This window comes from Pseudorca crassidens, chromosome 11 (assembly GCF_039906515.1).
Source record: "Pseudorca crassidens isolate mPseCra1 chromosome 11, mPseCra1.hap1, whole genome shotgun sequence".
NCBI classification, from domain to species: domain Eukaryota; kingdom Metazoa; phylum Chordata; class Mammalia; order Artiodactyla; family Delphinidae; genus Pseudorca; species Pseudorca crassidens.
In genome coordinates, this window is record NC_090306.1 from 80,610,218 (window position 1) to 80,622,309 (window position 12,092).

The 12,092-nt window shown below is 43.7% G+C and overlaps 1 long non-coding RNA gene across 1 annotated transcript; it reads right to left on the reverse strand.

The window, feature by feature from the left end:
* Window positions 1-5,226: 5,226 nt before the first annotated feature.
* LOC137202991 (uncharacterized) lies at window positions 5,227-11,666 on the reverse strand. The gene is made up of 4 exons (XR_010932832.1): window positions 11,559-11,666; window positions 10,802-11,510; window positions 7,181-7,411; window positions 5,227-5,812 (listed from the first exon to the last, which is right to left on the reverse strand). It is a non-coding gene; the product is annotated as an uncharacterized lncRNA (long non-coding RNA).
* Window positions 11,667-12,092: the final 426 nt, after the last annotated feature.

Here is a 12,092-nt window from a genome sequence, read left to right on the forward strand (position 1 = left end):
TCCATCTCAGGGCACGGCACAGAGTCGGTACTCAGTGACTGTTGGCAGAACAAATGAATGAATGAATGTGTGGCTTTGTGTACGTGTCTTCCTTAGCGTCTTCCCTTCATCAAAAATTACTTCTCTCTTAGTAAGTCAGATAGAAAGGACAAATATCATATGATATTGCTTATATGTGGAATCTAAAAAAATGGTACAAATGAACTTATTTACAAAACAGAAACATTCACAGACTTAGAGAACGAACTTATGGTTACCAGAGGGAAAGGATGGAGGTCGGGGGGAAGGGACCGACATGTACACACTACTATTTAAAATAGATAACCAGGACTTCCCTGGTGGTACAGTGGTTAGGAATCCGCCTGCCAATGCAGGGGACACAGGTTCGATCTCTGGTCCAGGAAGATCCCACATGCCACGGAGCAACTAAGCCCGTGCACCACAACTACCGAAGCCCCTACGCCTAGAGCTCGTGCTCCGCAACAAGAGAAACTACCACGATGAGAAGCCCGCAAGGAGTAGCCTCCGCTCACCGCATCTAGAGAAAGCCCACGTGCGGCAACTAAGACCCAACACAGCCAAAAATAAATAAATTAAAAAAAAAAATAAAGTAGATAATCAACAAGGACCTACTGTACAGCATAGGGAACTTGGCTCGATATTCTGTAATAACCTCAATGGGAAAAGAATTTGAAAAAGAATGGATACTTGTATGGGCGTAACTGGATCACTTTGCTGTACACCTGTAACTAACACATCATCATTAATCAACTATACTCCAATATAAAATAAAAATTAAAAAAATTACTTCTTTCTTATTATCTTCCTTTGAAGACCAGCTAGATCACTGGAATTTGATAAACTAATTGGAGATAAGGTGTAAGTGAGAGATAACGGCTCAGTGCCCCATATCTTCCAGGATTGCTTGAGAGGTGTTATTTTAAGAAGGGTGTCTAGTGCCCTTATCACAAAGGTCTAAGTAATATGGCAATTTCAGGTATCACGGAAGAGAGATTTTGGAAAAAGGATGCGAATACTTAGTCATCCTCCCCAAAGCACATCACGTTATCTTTTCCTTATTATGCCCATAGAGTTTTTTAATAATTTATTATCAATGACAGTAACATAACAGCAGCTTTATCTTTATTTATTGTCATTTATTTTCCAGATAAGACTATATTCAAGACAGGCAATTTTCTGGTGATTGAACAGCATGATATTGGTTTCAAAGGTGAGGATATGAGTTGCTTTGTTAGAGATTCTCTGGGGACAAGTCTGAAAAAACTGTATGGGCCACAGATGGTATTTATTGATATTATTTTCAGTCTATAAACATTTGTGTATATTCTCCAAAGAACCTGTGTCCAGGCTTTTCTTATACAAAGGCATAATAAGGAAAAGATAACATGGTGTGTTTGAGGCTATTGTTATTAAACTAACTGATCATGTGTGCATGTGTACATATACTATATTTTATTTTGTTAAATATCCTTTTGTAACACCATATGCCATATGTAAAAGTTTATTTCTCTGAGGACAGTGCAGACAGAGACCAGAGCTGATCATTAGTAGCTGTGTCTTCAGAAGGAGGACCAGACGGGAAGGAGCAGCAGGAAACTGACTACCTCTTAAAAATTCCAGACTAGGGCTTCCCTGGTGGCGCAGTGGTTGAGAATCCGCCTGCCAATGCAGGGGACACGGGTTCGAGCCCTGGTCCGGGAAGATCCCACATGCCACAGAGCAACTAGCCCCGTGAGCCACAACTACTGAGCCTGCACGTCTGGAGCCTGTGCTCCGCAACAAGAGAGGCCACGATAGTGAGAGGCCCGCGCACCGCGATGAAGAGTGATCCCCGCTTGCCGCAACTAGAGAAAGCCCTCACACGGAAACGAAGACCCAACACAGCCAAAAATAAATAAATAAACAAATGTGGGGTTTAAAATATATATATATATATATGATTAAAAATTCCAGACTAAAAATTCGTTTATCCCTCCCTTGTGTTCTCAACAGGGATCAAATGAAGCTGAGATCGTGATGGCCCCACAAACTAGTGATCTTATTGTGTCTTTAGGAACATCCACCTTTCCTCAATTCACTTGTTTCTGAGGGCTTACTGCTGTGCTCCATGCTGAAATACTGAGCCACACAGTTCCTGCCCTCCTGGGGCTTAGAATCTAGAGACAAAGCAAGTTCTTTCCTTTTGAATTCCATTTACCCAGAATTTCAAATATTTCTGGCAGTCATTTTCAAACATAAAATATTTTTGAAACAGAGATAGATTGTATCTTCAGAAGTATCTAGATCCCAGGATGCTATGGACTGAATTGTGTCCCTGCCAAATTCATATCTTGAAGTCCTAACCCCCATGTGACTATATACTGGACATGGGGCCTTTAAGGAGGATTAAGGTTAAGTGAGGTCATAACAATAGAGTCCTGATCTGATAGAACTGGTGCCCTTATAAGAAGAGGAAGAGATACTGGAATTCTCTCTGCGTGTGCACGCACTGAGGAAAGGCCATGTGGGCACATAGCAAGAAGGCAGCCCTGTGCAAGCCAGGAAGAGGGTTCTCACCAGAACTCAACCTTTCTGGCAACCACACCTTAGACTTCCAGCCCCCAGAATTATGAGAAAATAAATCACTGTTTAAGCGACCCAGCCTGTAGTATTTTGTTATGGCAGCTCTAGCAAACTTATACCTGCGGTGTAGGTGATATTATCTTGTTTAGAGTAATTAAGGGTACAAAAGTATCGGTATGAAAATAGCATCACTCAGGGAATTCCCTGGTGGTCCAGTGGTTAGGGCTCCACGCTTTCACTGCAGAGGCCATGGGTTCGATCCCTGGTTAGGGGACTAAGATCTCACGAGCTGCAGCATGGCAAAAAAAAAAAAATAGCATCACTCAGAGGCTCCTCATAAGTTCAGGGGCTTAGTGGGAATCTGTTATTTTGTCTGCTCTTCCCTGACATCTTTGGGGAACTCCGCATCGCCAGTCCATAGAGTTCATGTGGAGTAGTCAATCACAATTTACTGCCCTGTGCTGGCCATGGGCTTGCTTACCATGGTACCCAATCATCCTGACAGCAGTGATTGTAACTGGCACAGCAGTGAGCACACCACATAGACAGGACCTGGCAGAGCCCTTCTCTACGTTTATATGCAGTACTTACCATGGACATTTAATACACATTGAGAGAACCCGCTTTTTCTGCTAGTCTTGCTGAGCTGGGATCATAAAAGCCTGGCTGAATGTAGGAAGCCTGACTTCCTACATAATGGGAAGGGAAGGAGTACTGACACACAAAGGAGAGTAAAGAAGAGAGAGAGTGCATGTTACATAAATGCCAGATTCCAGCCATGACTCAAGCCTACTCCTGGCTCCCCAGTTAGATAAACCAGTGTATTTGCTTCTCTTTCAGCTTAAGCTAGCTTGAATTTGATTTCTGTCACTTGCACCCAAGAATCTTGACTTATACAAAAGATTCACTAGTCCCTTTGAGTCCTTTGTTGGCCAGATTTGACCAGAACCCAGGCTCAGAGTTGCTTTCATCCTCCAACTCAGACTGTGCTGATCCTTTTCTCTTCAAAACATGGGAAGGGCAGGGTTGGTTATCACCAGACTTCCCATGACCCAGAAATATGCTTTGCCTGCTCTCTCCTCCAGGTTTTCCCAGGTAAAAACCTCAGTTTTCTTATCTTTAAAATGGGAACAGTCACCTGTAAAAATACTGAATCGCTATGCTGTATACCTGAAACTAATATAATATTGTAAATCAACTATACTTCAATTTTAAAAAATTGGAAGAGTTGCTGTGAAATAACTTCATAAAGTGTCTAGCACACTGTTGAGCAGTAGTAGGTGCTTGGGGATATTAGCTCCTATCATGGAAAATTCTCTATATGGTGCCCAAGGCCCTCCCATAGGCTGCCGTGAGCAATCTTTTCTTTATCCTCATGAAAAGCAAAAGCAATGAACAGATCGAGAGCAACATCTATTGTTTTTACAGTAAGGTCTTAGTTCCCTCCCAGAGAAAGGTTGCCTATCCGTAACAAGGGAGAAGAACCTATGTACCTAAATGCTCTGCTTAAAATCACACTTTGTTTAGAGATCATTCCTGCCTACTTCTCTTCTTCAACTCAAGAATGGGAAGAAACCATTCCTTCTGTGTCCAGGAAGGAGAGGTGAAATTAATGGTCACTGTGGCACTCAATTTCTGCTCTGAGGAAACTAACAAACAGGCCTAGCAAGCCTGCCTTCCCTGGCACGGTCACTTGGATGGGCTTGCAAAGACTTGGTTGGCTCCTGGGCAAACTCCTCTGCCGTGTGCGTTCACCAACAAATGGGAGATATCACACCCCGGGGGTGGGGGGCAGGATAGTTTGGAAAATGGAAGAACCCATGTTCAGGCTGAAGACAGGAACAGTAGGGCTGTTACCTGAATGGTGCAGCTGATGTAATCAGGGATAAAGGAAGTGCAAAACCCTTCTGACTGATCTCAGCTTCCTGGGATCCTGCAATTTCCATTAGTTGTGATAAAAAAGAATTGCAGTACAAACTGCCCAACAGGGGAGAAGCTTCTGTTATTACTCAGGCCTTGCTAAACAACCAACCAGAGCAGGGCAATGCTTACGTAGGCTTGGCAAACCATTAAACCATCACACTCAGTGGGCCAGCCTCAGCCAGGGCGGCCAGCCTTCCTGCCGCGGACAGAGTTCTGAGTCATGTGGCCCTTAGGGAAAGCTTTCCACCACCCCTGACAGCAACATTACCCCATCTCTGCCTGGTGTTGAGACTTTCACTTCCCCTCCCGTCTGGCCCCACCAGCAATGGGAAACCAGCACTACATGTTCCAGACACTGTGCACGCGCTTAATTGGTTTAGTTCCTACCCTGCGAAGTGGGTACTTATCCCCATCATATAGAGGAAGAAACTGAGGCTTAGAGATATAGGTGACCAGTTGGTAAGTGGAAGAACTACAACACCCACATTCCTCCCCACTGCAAAAAAGTTTCCACATATTTAAGACTTTTTTTTTTTGCAGTACGCAGGCCTCTCACTGTTGTGGCCTCTCCCATTGTGGAGCACAGGCTCCGGACGCACAGGCCCAGCAGTCATGGCTCACAGGCCCAGCCGCTCCGTGGCATGTGGGATCTTCCCAGACCGGGGCACGAACCCGTGTCCCCAGCATCGGCAGGCGGACTCTCAACCACTGCACCACCAGAGAAGCCCTTTAAGACTTTTGTTCCTAAGGCCTGCAATGAGGGGAATAGGCCAGCACACCCCCAATTAACGTTATGGGCTTCGTCTTTCTAATAACCTTCATCTCTTTCACTCTTAAACAGAAAGCTATCCTATGAGCACCATTCAAAATACTAACTCTCCCGAGAGAGAAGAGACTGTTCTCCAGTGTTTCCTCAATCAATCTGAAGAGTGCCTGGTACATCATTCCTCAGTAATTGTAAGCCGCCTTCATCTGCATCTGTTCATTTGCTGAACAGGTCAGGCCTCTTTTTGCAACATCCTACTGTCCTCAGAGTGGCCTGCAGCCCTTATTGTTATCCCTCAGTTGACCTGGCCACAGACCAAAGCAGATGGTCCAGCTCTGGGGGTTGAGACCTCCTCTGGTTTCCCCACTCCAAGACCAGTTAGGAACCTGCCATAGTCCATGCTTCTTGCTCTTCCATACAAATGATACCTAAATGCACATTTCATCACAGCGCTTCTTGAGAAACCTCTGGTTTGCAATGTTCTGAAAACTTTTCAAACAACCATCACTTGTGCTTCCACTCAGAAGCTGAAGAATCAGCCTGGGAGGAGAGAAAGTCAGGGCGATGTTTGTTGTCCTGTGATTGCTGCATTTATTTCACTAATTTCAGTTATTGGCAGCAGGATGGGCATAAATGGTTGGTGTTTGCTTCTTAATTGGTTTAGAGCCTTCGCTCACTCTGTGCCCAGTCTCATTCATCAGTAACTGGAGACAGCTATCTACAAGGGATCTTTTTAATGGTATTTTAATGTCATTTTACTTTCCTAGAATGTCAGTTGGACGGGCAAGGAAATTTCCCCCTAGAGTCCTTGGAGGCTGTTCTGAGCTGAAATAACCGCCACCATGGTCGGCTGAGCTCTAAATGAAAAACAGAGTTGTACGTCAAGTTCATATTTTAGGGAAGAAAATGTGCAAACCCACACCGGCACCTCTGCCAGCATGATCTCAAGCTTTAGCCACAAAGCCGCAGAGTGACGACTGAGGGCCAGAGTCACTCATGGCCATCAGTAAGGGAGCCGAAGTTCAAGAGAGGGACAGAATGAATAATGGTGACTAGCTTTCTGTTCATCCACTGTGGCAGATGAGAAGGCCAAGAGAAGGCGGGAGTGATGACATTTTTAAATGGATTCATTTTGTGAGAAGACTGCTGGGTGAAAAGCAGTGGGTCAGGGCTTATTAGAAACCACAGCTGAAGCCATAAGAAAAAAAAAATAAAACACTGTAGAAGAATAATGATGACGAGAGATAAAGCAGCTTGACAAAAGCAGTTCACAAAACTGAACGTACAATATTGTCACTGACTGGTTTGGCGTCTGTAGTTTAAAAAGCTTCCAAGGTTGTTCTGATGCACTGTCGGCATTGAGAACAGCTAGTATATGCAGAGAAAATTTAAAAACCAGAGATAGCTTTATGGGGTATTTCTGATTTAATTTTTTTCCTGTGGTTTTTCTGTTTCTACATATTGTTCTATGAACATGCATTACATCTACCATCAGAAAAGGTTATTAATAAAAATTATAACTGAACTTATTAGCAAAAATCATCCCAGGCAACAACAAGAAATAATAATAACAACTAACATTTATGAAGTGCTTCCTGAAAGCCAGACACGAGTTTCTTTTTTTTGGCCGCACGGAATGTGGGATCTTAGTTCCCCGACCAGGGATCAAACCCATGCCTCCTGCAGTGGAAGCACAGACTCTTAACCACTGGACCACCAGGGAAGTCCCAGACATGGTTTTATTAATGTTGACACTTAGTCCTTACAACAACTCTGACCGAGGCACTAGTATTTCAGCCATTTTACTGATGAGGAAAGCAGAGGTCCAGGAGGTTCTAGCTCAGACAACAAGAGAGTGACAGACAAAGTACGAACCCAGGGACAGTTACTTGAGAACCTGAGGCTCACCTTTACGTGCTGCTTTGTTCCAGCTGGAAGAAGTCCTGTGTGGTCCAAAGGGCTCCCCTCCAGTCACACCATCATGGGCCCTCTGGATCCTGGGCCTCACCTGTGTGTGCTTTGGGATTCCCAGAGGTCATGGGAAGTTTCCTCTCTGCATTCCCATCAATGTGCTATTTCTTCCGGAGACTTCCCAGAGTTTGCTACTCCCCTCAAGGGATAACTCTGTCACCATGCAAGCTAGAGAAAGGGAAAAACAAAGAAGAAATTGAACACTGCCGGATCCTGGTTGGCTATTAAGACGTATCATAAGAATCCTTTTTAAAAAGTCTTAATTGGTTTTTTATTGGAGAGCAGAATGGAGTTCTATGAGGTGCCCCAGGCCATTATACATGAGGGTGCGGATGTGAAATTCTACAGGGTTTTCCCCTGGAGAGAGGACAGAGTGCTCATCAGATTATTTCCCCATTTCGCAGATGGTGGTGTCAAGTCATTAAGAAACTTTGTGAAAGAGAAAAAAAGGAGTTGATGCCCCAGCCAGAACCAAAGACCTTTCTAGTCCACAAGCAGTTTGTGGATTTTAAAAGATTTTAAAAAATCAGCAGCTATTTAAATTCATTCTCCTTCATGGTAAGGTTTCCGATAAAACACAGCATGTCCAGTTAGATTTGAATTTCAGATAAATAATTTTTTGGTAAAAGATGTCCCAAATGGTGCATGGAACACCTTTATACTAAAAAATTATTCACTGTTTAATTTTAGATAAACTTTAACTGGGAGTCCTATACTTTTATTTGTTAAATATGACAGACCTATTTCATGAGAAACGTGATTTTATTTTCTCCTTGGAGACTGTTTTCCCTTCTCAGTGTCATTAGCTCAGTGATTTGAAGGAAAATAGACCAGAAAATTAATCCCAGCCCAACCTTTTGTGCCAAACACCCACTGAGCCAACTCCTCTCGTAGTCAGTAAGCGTTACATCTTCCAAAGGCACACATGCACACACACCTTACACACATGCATTCACATACACACACACACCATCAGACATGCACAGGCACACATTTTCTCATATATGTATATATATGCACACATGCAGGGTACAAATAGCTTCTCCTAACATTTTAAATTGCAAATCCCTCACTCTCTGCTCAGATTTTCATGGCTTTCCAAAAACATTTTTTTTGGGGGGGCGGGGTCAGTTCTTGTCTATTCAAGGAGACAGTCACGTCTCCAGCTTGTTTTGTATGCTGGGCTACACTGATTGGGCTTCCCACAGAGAGGGTTGGCAATAAGACCTAATCGCTCTCTCTTTTTTTTTTTTTTTTATTTATTTTAGTTTTGGAAACGTTGGGTCTTCGTTGCTGCGCACGGGTTTTCTCTAGCTGTGGCGAGCGGGGGCTACTCCTGGTTGCGGTGTGCGGGCTTCTCATTGCGGTGGCTTCTCTTGTTGCAGAGCATGGGCTCTAGGCACGTGGGCTTCTGTAGTTGTAGTGCACAGGCTCAGTAGTTGTGGTTCGCAGGCTCTAGAGCTCAGGCTCAATAGTTGTGGCGCATGCGCTTAGTTGCTCCACGGCATGTGGGATCTTCCCAGACCAGGGCTTGAACCCGTATCCCCTGCATTGGCAGGCAGATTCTTAACCACTGCACCACCAGGGAAGCCCAAGACCTTATCTCTTGTATTTCAGAAAATTTGAATTTTTCTTTTCTTGCCATTGCATTAAACTGCCTATTTTAGCGAAAAGGGGATGATAGTTGTCTTATGGTCAGAAACTGAATGCAACTTAATAACAAGGAAAAATACAAACTGCAAATTGAAAAATTGAGCCATGTAATATAAATATTTGAAAATGAGAGAGAAGAAAAAAATTTAAAGTATTTAAGAAGCAGTATAGAATAGTGGTTAAAAGAGTAATTCCTATAGCTAAGCTACTTGAGTTACTAGCTGGACAAGTTACTTAACTTTAGATGTAAAGTGGAAATAACAACACTTTCTGCCTCATGAGGTTGTTGTGATGTTTAAGTAAATATATAAAAGATGTATGAAATAGTGGCTGACACATATTATTTACCATTACAATTACCTCTTATTTGCCATACACAGGGGTAGCCTATTTACATATATAATTCCATTCAATTGTCAAATGAATGTGAGATACATGGACATAAGGAAACTGAGGCTCAGAGAGGTTAAGAGACTTGCCCGAGGTCACACAGCTAGCATGCAACAAAGCCAAGATTTAAGTACTAATCTCAGTACAAAGCCACTGTTCTCTTGATTACCCAATTTTAAAATAACAAGTGGATACTGGGCATATACCCTGAGAAAACCATAACTCACAAAGAGACATGTACCACAATGTTCATTGCAGCATTATTTACAATAGCCAGGACATGAAACCAATCTAAATGTCCATTGATGGATAAAGAAGATATTGCACACATATACAATGGAATATTACTCAGCCATAAAGAGAAACAAAATTGAGTTATCTGTAGTGAGGTGGATGGACATACAGTCTATCACACAGAGTGAAGTAAGTCAGAAAGAGAAAAACAAATACCGTACGCTAACGCATATATATGCAATCTAAAAAAAAAAAAAACATGGTACTGATGAACCTAGTTGCAGGGCAGGAATAAAGAGGTAGAAATAGAGACTTGAGGACATGGGGTGGGGTAAGGGTAAGCTGGGACGAAGTGACAGTAGCACCGACATATATACACTACCAAATGTAAAATAGTTGGCTGGTGGGAAGCAGCAGCATAGCGCAGGGAGATCGGCTCAGTGCTTTGCGATGACCTAGAGGGGTGGGACAGGCACGGTGGGAGGGAGGCTCAAGAGGGAGGTATATGGGGACATGTGTATGCATATGGCTGATCCACTTTGTTGTGCAACGGAAACTAACACAGTATTGTGAAGCAATTGTACTCCAATAAAGATCTATTTAAAAAAATAAATAAATAAAGTCACGGGGATGTAATGTACAGCACAGGAAATAGTCAATAACACTGCAATAACTTTGTATGGTGACAGATGGTTACTAGACTTAGTGTGGTGATCAATCTGTAACGCAGATAAATCAAATCGCTATGTTGTACACCTGGAACTAATATATATTGTATGTCAATTATACTTCAATAAAAAAAGAATACATCTTTTAAAAAAATAAAATAAAATAAAAGTGGAAAGTACACAGGTGGCCAGGTAGTAGCTCTTCAGGAAGGAGACAGAATCACGGCTATGGTCGCTGCTTCTGTGGGGTTGGGGGGTGAGTGTCAGGAGAGGTTTAGACTGGTGCATTTGGTGGAGAGTACAGAACTTTTTGTTTAGTTACAGACCTCACCCAAACATCTGCCAACCAGGTTAGGACCTTACTTTCTTGTTACCTCTCTAAATAAATCCCCAGAAGGTGGAAAGCCCTGATCCCGGGCTCTGCCTGACTCTCCATCATTAAGGCAATGTAAGGCAGGGTTGACGCGCCAGCATTGGGTGTGTTCTAACAGTAGCCCCAAGGACTCTGTCCTTGACTCACAACTGTCTACTCAGCATTTCCACTTGGATATCTAATACACATCTCAGACTTAACAAGTCCAGAACAGGATTTTATCCCCAAAACTGGCTTTACCTCTAGTGGCCCTAGTTCAATAGATGACAACTCCATTCTTCCAGTTGAGGAGACCTAAAGACGTGGAGTTGTCCTTCATGTACCTCTTTCTCGTGCCTCTGATATCCAATCCATTGGCCATCCCTCATCCAATCCTGATGGTCCTACCTGCAAAATACATCCAGAATCAGACCACCTCCCTCCATCTCCACCCCTACCATCCTGGTCCATGCATCTCATCTTCATCAGGATCACTGCAGTAGACTCGTAGCTGATCTCCCTGCTTCCACCCTTGCCTCCTGCCATGGTGTAGTCTTCACACAGCAGCCAGAGTACTTTTGTTAAACATGCCACAAATCACCGCACTCCTCTGCTCAAACTCCTCCAGAGTCTTTCATCTTGGAGAGCCTGAAAAGCCCGTCATGATCCACAGCTCTCCCCCAGCTCTCTTGGACCTCCCCTCACACCACTAACCCCAGCTCCCTCTCCCTTAACCCGTCTTATTTTTTCCACAGCATTTATCCTTTCCTGATGTGCTCTATTCATCTATTTGCTTACTGTCTCTACCCTCTAGAAGGGAAGATCCATGTGGATAGGGATTTTGTCTGTATTACTGACTGCTATTTCTGTATCCTCAGGGCCTAGAAGACGATGTACACACAGCAGGTGCACAATAAATATTTGGCGAATGAGTGAACAGAGAGAGCCTTGTGTCGGCTGAACAGGACACCTCTGCTGACTGCTTCAGAGAGAGCCTTGTGTCGGCTGAACAGGACACCTCTGCTGACTGCTTCAGCTTCCCTACCCTAAAATCAGCCTTTGAGAGGACTCTCCATTCTGCATTCTTTTCCACCTTAGGAGTCAAAACTCCAGGATGATCCTGAACAAATCTTTTCTGGCTGGCGTGCTTCTGTGTTTTGTAGCTCTGCCCAGTTGGGTTGGGCAGAACAGACTGATGGACAAAGCCACGTGCAAGGCTCCCGGCAGGTCTCCAGCTCGCCATGTGCTCTCAATGGAAACATGTCTGGGGACACTATTCTAAAGGCTCCAAACCAACGCAGCAAATGATGAAAACCTCATCGCTCAAGTAGAGAAGAAAACAAATCCATCCACCCCGATGCCCACTTGCATGGAAACTCTGCACTAGTTCAAAGGGCCAGTACTGGCAATACTTTCGGCTTTTATGACCCTCTTTTGTCGTTCCAGGGATTGTGTTTGGCACATGCTGGGAGGAGGTGGCCTTTCAAATTGAATGCACCAAGCAGGAAGCTTTCCAAAGACCGAATTAATTACCTTCAGCAGCATCTGAACA